The following is a 6,099-nucleotide window of genomic DNA, read 5'->3' as shown; positions in this document are numbered from 1 at the left end:
CTAGCAGGAGATGAGAGAGGCACAGAGAGATGGACAGGGAGATCTACTATAAGTCAGCCAGAACAGAAGGGAAACCTGAGACCTTCTTCATCAAGTAAGGTCTTTTTTGTCCCAAATAGGAAGTCTCTACCTTTGTCATTGAACCTGAAAGACCCAGAAACATCAAGCTGCTCAGACAAAGGCAGCTAAGCCTAGGTTAAGCAACTAGCAGAAATGACCAGTTGGAGCAGAGGTGGCAGCCAGGGTAGTAATACTCAATTATTTGGACAGATTTGTCTTTTCTTCCATTAAATCAGTGGTTCTGTTTGCTCTGCTTTGTGCTCCACCACAGCTGTAGTGCTCAATTTCCATGCTATGCAGCCAGCGACAGGCCAAGGAGGGAGAAATATAGTAGTCTCATTCTTGCCTCTGCAAGAGCAACAAATGCTGAAAGGGAACCACTAAGCCTGAGAGGTGCTTTTCTGTCCTGCCTTCTGTTCCTCTTTAACAGATTTTTTCCTTCTCTTTTCAGACTATTATACCATCTTCTTCTGCCGTTCTCCTGCTCTGCCATCTTTATAATCATTCCCCACATTTAAAGCATTTTGAGTTTAAACTGCGTCTCTCTCCTTTCTCTTCAGAAACACCTTTTCTCTGTCCCCTCATTTGAGGGCCTGTGGATCAACTCCAAGAGTTGAGTATAAAAGTTGAGTTGAGTATAAACTCTTTGCTTGCTTTCCATGGCTCTTGTACATCATAATAGCATTCAGTATGCACATGTATTGTTCTCAGCGCATAAACCATCTCTTTCATCAGTGAAAACACCGCCCTTGTGCTTGGCAGACCAGCCCTGTGGTTTTTACTGTGTGTCATAGCAGAGGTATGCCTTCAAGCACATAGTTGTGAAGGCAGGTTCAAATGATCTTCAGCTGTGAAAATTTATCAGCTGTTTCCCCAAGCCCAGGAAGGTTGGATCCAGTAGGCCACTACAGCTCTGGAGCAATTTCACTGCATATGGGTAAAATAAAAACCTAGAGCTCCCCAGAGCACAGCCTGGGTATGTAGGAGCACCTTGGAATAGGGTTTTCCTTCTTCCTGGTACACATTTACCCTTATGGTCCCACCTGCAGTCTGCACTCAGTGGCCTTGGCACTACTGTGCCGTATTGAGCCCCATGTGGAATTTTTCAAAAGGCTTGTGTTCCCCCCAGACATGTTCGTAGCTCCCTTCCAAACAGAAGGAAAGGGTTACATGCGTCGTTAATAGTCCTTGTTTACACTCAAAACCCAAAACTCTTAAAAGAACGTGAGGTAGGCACAAAGCCAGGCCAGTTGCCTTTTTTAAAAGACAGTGACACACTTCAAAGTTGCCACATTCTGCAGCTATTATATGGTATGCACATGGTGAAGTTTTTCATACTGGTCAAAGTTTGCCTCAGTCTGGTTTTAATTAAAAACAGATTGGGAGGCTGGGGGAAAAAAAAGAAACTGGAATTAGAAATTACAAAAGACAAACACAAACCCTCTGACAATTGTCACTGCTTGGGGTTAAAACATATGCAAAAGCCTGCAAAAGCCCTGTCAGTGAATCACTGTTGAATGAGTTGATTTGTTTAACTCATCTGGAATCATTACATGACTCATTCCCAACCTGGAGACCAAACTGAGGGTTTGAAGGGAAAATGTCGAATAAAGGAGGCTCCTTGCAAAGAACAAGGACAGTTTTAATGCTAGTCTTTGAGATCTGATTCATTAATACTCTGCAACGTGATTGCAAAACATGACTACTGTGATTTGGTAACATTAGGTACTCATTTTGTAGTGGTGTAAATTGACTACATGTAGTCTGGACAATGCTGAGTTGGACTTTATTTCAGTAACTAACAAGTGCTTTCTAATATTTTTACGTGCTTTTTGCACAGTTTTGAAAACACTGTTTGAAAATCCATGTGACTAATTTACAGACAGGCTCCTAAATCAGTTAGGTGATGTAAAAAGTATTGCTCAAAAGATACCGTCATTCTTTTTCAGTTAAGATTTGTCAAGCATTACATCTGATTCACATGGGAAAAGAAATTTTGACTGTATGAGTCACTTCAGTCTTTGCATACTTAACAAAATGTACAGTGTGATCTGATGCATGACTAATGCATTTGTGTATTTAAGAGTCTGTTGATGCTAATGGAAGTTACAGAGCTATATCTAGAAATGAAGACACTTCAGAGCATCCTGGTTCATTAACATTAATCTATACATAATCAGCTGCTGTTTTGTAGATCTAAAAAAATTCCTAATGCTCTGTATGTTTTAGGACTGGATTTTCAAATTCCCCTACAGTAAATCTTTGTTTAAACATTTCACTGATCTACCATTAACAATGTCATCTCATTTTATTTCAGTTCATTTGCAAGGACTGCACTCTATTTAATTAATACAATTTTTGCTGCTTGCTGGTAACTTCCCTAGTTACAACATCAGTCGCTTCTCCAACTTGCCACTACCAAATACGTTCACTAGAAATTTTGGCCTCCTTTTGTTAACAAACCACTTGTGAAGTGACCTTAGATGTATTCGTTATTCACAGGGAGTTACCAGGTAACCTGGACAAATTCTCCACGTGATGCATCTCTTATGAATTGCCCTCTATGGCTGTTTATTGTTGGTGTTGTGTGACTAAGGACCTGAACCCTCTAGTTCCTTTTCCACTCCTGTGGTGTGCAACCCTCCATTTGAAAAGGAGAGGCATGAATCAAAGTGCTTGGAACTTTTTAATCAGCCAGGATTTTTTAATGAAAAACCGTGCTTCTAGTAGAAGGAAAAAATATAGAAAAAAGTTGTTACAGTCATCATTCACCTTAACCAAAATTCTCAAGAAATAAAATATATTTCTTGCTGAAAGGTTTTTTTTACTTTTCTCCTGTTAACACATTATCTATATACTCACTGTTTTTCCTGTTCACTGGATGAAAAGTAATGCAAAATTCTTAGAAGAAGAAGGGAAAATGATTTTTACATTTCAGATGAATTGAAAATGAAATTTGTGATCATTTAGAAATTAATGAACAAATTAATTCATTCCATTTTTAATTTACCATGAAAATTAATATTAATCAAAAAATTTCAGTCCACCCTAGTAATACACATTTCTGTTGTGAGTATTCATTCTAAGAATTGCTCATGTTAAACTTAGTGAAACTTTGGAGCTTTGTGAACATTCTCACTAACAACTGGTGGTAGTCTGAAACACTTCGTTATTGATTTTTTTTCATTCTTTGAATCAGTGTTTATCATGACCATTTAAGAATGTTTTTAATTTTTTTCAGCTCTCTGATGTATACGCTCTTGACTCATATCCTTTCCTTTGCTGTTTTTGGCTGCATTTTGCACAGGCACTATCATGGTGTTTGAATGTCTATTGCATTACATTATACTGTAATTAGCTATGGGTGCAGAATGGATCAGAAATGAAATCTGAACTCTGGCTAAACCTAGATTCAAAGTCCACTGTTCAAGCCCATCTCAGTTTACTTAGGTAATATTATCTTTCTCTCATCCTTCTGCTGTTAGCACTGAACAGAGCAGTTATGTGGCTTTCAGCAGGAAGGAGCCAGCAGGAGGCCATTGAACCAAAAATACCTTCTGACTCTCTCTCAGGTCAAATATAGTGTCACATCAGTCCTGTGCTGAATTTAAAACAGTCCCAACAGTGATGCCAGAAAGTGAGTCTGATTCCCAGTTCTGCAACTGACAGAGAAATGGTGTAGCAGAAAAGTAATGGCCTGAAAAAGAGCATTTTCAAGGGCTGATTTATTGGATCACGAGGGAGGTAAACTTTCAGCCAGCCTGTCCCAGGGCAGTAGGAACAGACAGCATTTTCTGTGAGCCCACTGGCTTTAGACCTAAAAGGGAACAAGGGCCCTCCATCAAGTCTGCAGTGCTGTGTCCATGCCACACACAAAATCTGCATAGCTAATGGTAACTCCCTATAAGTGCTCAGGATTAGCCATTAGTGGAAGGATTAGCCAGTGATTATTACTCAAGTCAGGTAACAACTTTTGCCTGTGGAGCTGTCTGCCTTTCAACAAGAATCAAGGACAAATTCATGTAGCAAACCAGACTGTGAGTCCATCCTATGCAGAAAATGCGTGTGCTATCAACACACACCCTAGCATCTGCTCACAGTGCTGTCTGAGCACTAAACCCTCCTTGAGAGCATTGCGAAAAAACATTCCTTTCGAATTTTATTCCTAATGTTATCACAATTGTTGCTCTGTGGAGTAGCACTAGATCATTACCTTTCCTTTCTCAGAAGCAGTACAAATCTGTAAATTGGTGTTACAACTGTATCTGTCGCAAATTGGCTGCTTTGCAGTGTTAAAAATGCTGGGCTTATTGTAGTGCTTTTCGCCTACAAGCTAGTGCAATTATCAAACACTGATTCAGGATTATTGTGTTTCACCACAAGAGGTGACATTTGTGCTATTCCGCAGTCATTGGGATTTTGACATTATCTTGGCTTTTGCCAGCAGCCGTACAGTTTAGCATGTTGCAACACCACCAGCTCCCGTGGCAGGCATAGGAGGACTGACGGTCGCTACGGACCCTGCTGGGATCAAGCATGGTAACAGCCGTGTCAGGGTGGTGAGCCTAATTGAACGGGAGGACGTGTTGATTTAGAAACAATGCAGGCACTGTAGCATTTTAGAGGAGCTCTTAAATGCTTAGTCCTTTAGGAGCCAGCTGCGGAGCTGTGGTCTGGATTCAGGCCTGGGCATACCACAGGCATTGAAAAGGGATAGGTTTACTCCATGCTAATATCTATTTACCTCTGGTAAAAGGTTCCAGTAGAGTTTTTGTTTCTTGTTTATTTTGTTGCAGACATGTTTTGAGAAGGCAAATTTATGCATGTATCCATGCTCTGGCTTGAGTAGACATCCTTACTGGTATTTTTCATTTTCTTTAAGCTGCCCCCACCTACTGTAGTGATTGAAGTAAAAACAAAAAAAGGCAAGACCTTGTATCCAGAAAAGAGAGGACAAATTGTGGTTGGTTCAGTGAGGTGGCAAAGCCTGACTGATAGGAAGGGAACCTCTTACTTCCCTACCCAGTTCTTCTGGAATGATGAAATAGCATTTGATAACAGAAGGCCTCCTGTGCAAATCCTAGCTATCAGCCAATAGACTTTCTGGCAAAAAGGGATCTCTTTTTTTCCTGAATACGGTCTACCTGGTGTCTGATATCTGCATCCAGCTGCTGTGACTGTACTCTTTCCTATTTCTGATTTAAAAGCACACAACTTGCTGCTCCCTAGAAGCTTCTCTCCCTGTAGACCAAGTGAGAGTAACTCAAAATGCCCACACTGTGCCTTACTATAGGACTGTATGATCACCTCAGGTGCACAGGGGACACTTCTTTTCCTTGAAAGTTCATTTCTTTATAGTGACTGAGACTGCCAGGTAGCATGCCAGAAGGAATGCCATTGCAATGGTGTATTTGCAAGGAGTTTTCTGGGCTGTGTATCGCTTTGGTTAAAAAGAAGGTCAACTTTTTTTCAGTGGAACCTGAACAACAACCCTATTTCACACCAGATATCTGAGTAACTACAATGAAGTGACATGTGCTGACCTGAGTTAAAGTCCAGACAGGGTATTGTAGTGATGTGCTTTCTGTCTCACAGAGGAAGCCTAGTTTGGTTTTTCTTTCACTTTAAGCTGATCAGTTGTCCTAATGTCTCTCTGTTTCTCAGGCAAAACCATTTTAGAAAATCTAATGCCCTTATTGTGGACTCATATAGAAGTGGGAGTATTGCCTTTATATATAATCCTAACATGTGCCAATATGTAATGCAGATCCACACGCACAGAAAGGCATTACTCAGTATTCTACTTCATGAACCTTGAGAAATTTTGGACTTCTGGTATGTGATTCACTCATCGTACCTATAAGCCTGCTCTTGCACTGGCAAAGGGTATGTGAGACGCTAATGGGAAAACAGGCCTTTAAATTGTCAAAGTTTAAAATGCAGAGAGAAAATTTGCTGCCAGTGCTGAGAGATTATATTTGTGTCATTATGCCAGTATGCTTATACATCAGTGCTGGAGCGTGTGGAATACCTGTGTGA

Source organism: Apteryx rowi, unplaced genomic scaffold (assembly GCF_003343035.1).
Source record: "Apteryx rowi isolate R43461 unplaced genomic scaffold, aptRow1 scaffold_495, whole genome shotgun sequence".
NCBI lineage: Eukaryota > Metazoa > Chordata > Aves > Apterygiformes > Apterygidae > Apteryx > Apteryx rowi.
The sequence above is the reverse complement of the archived record's forward strand: the minus strand, read 5'-3'. Positions refer to the sequence as shown.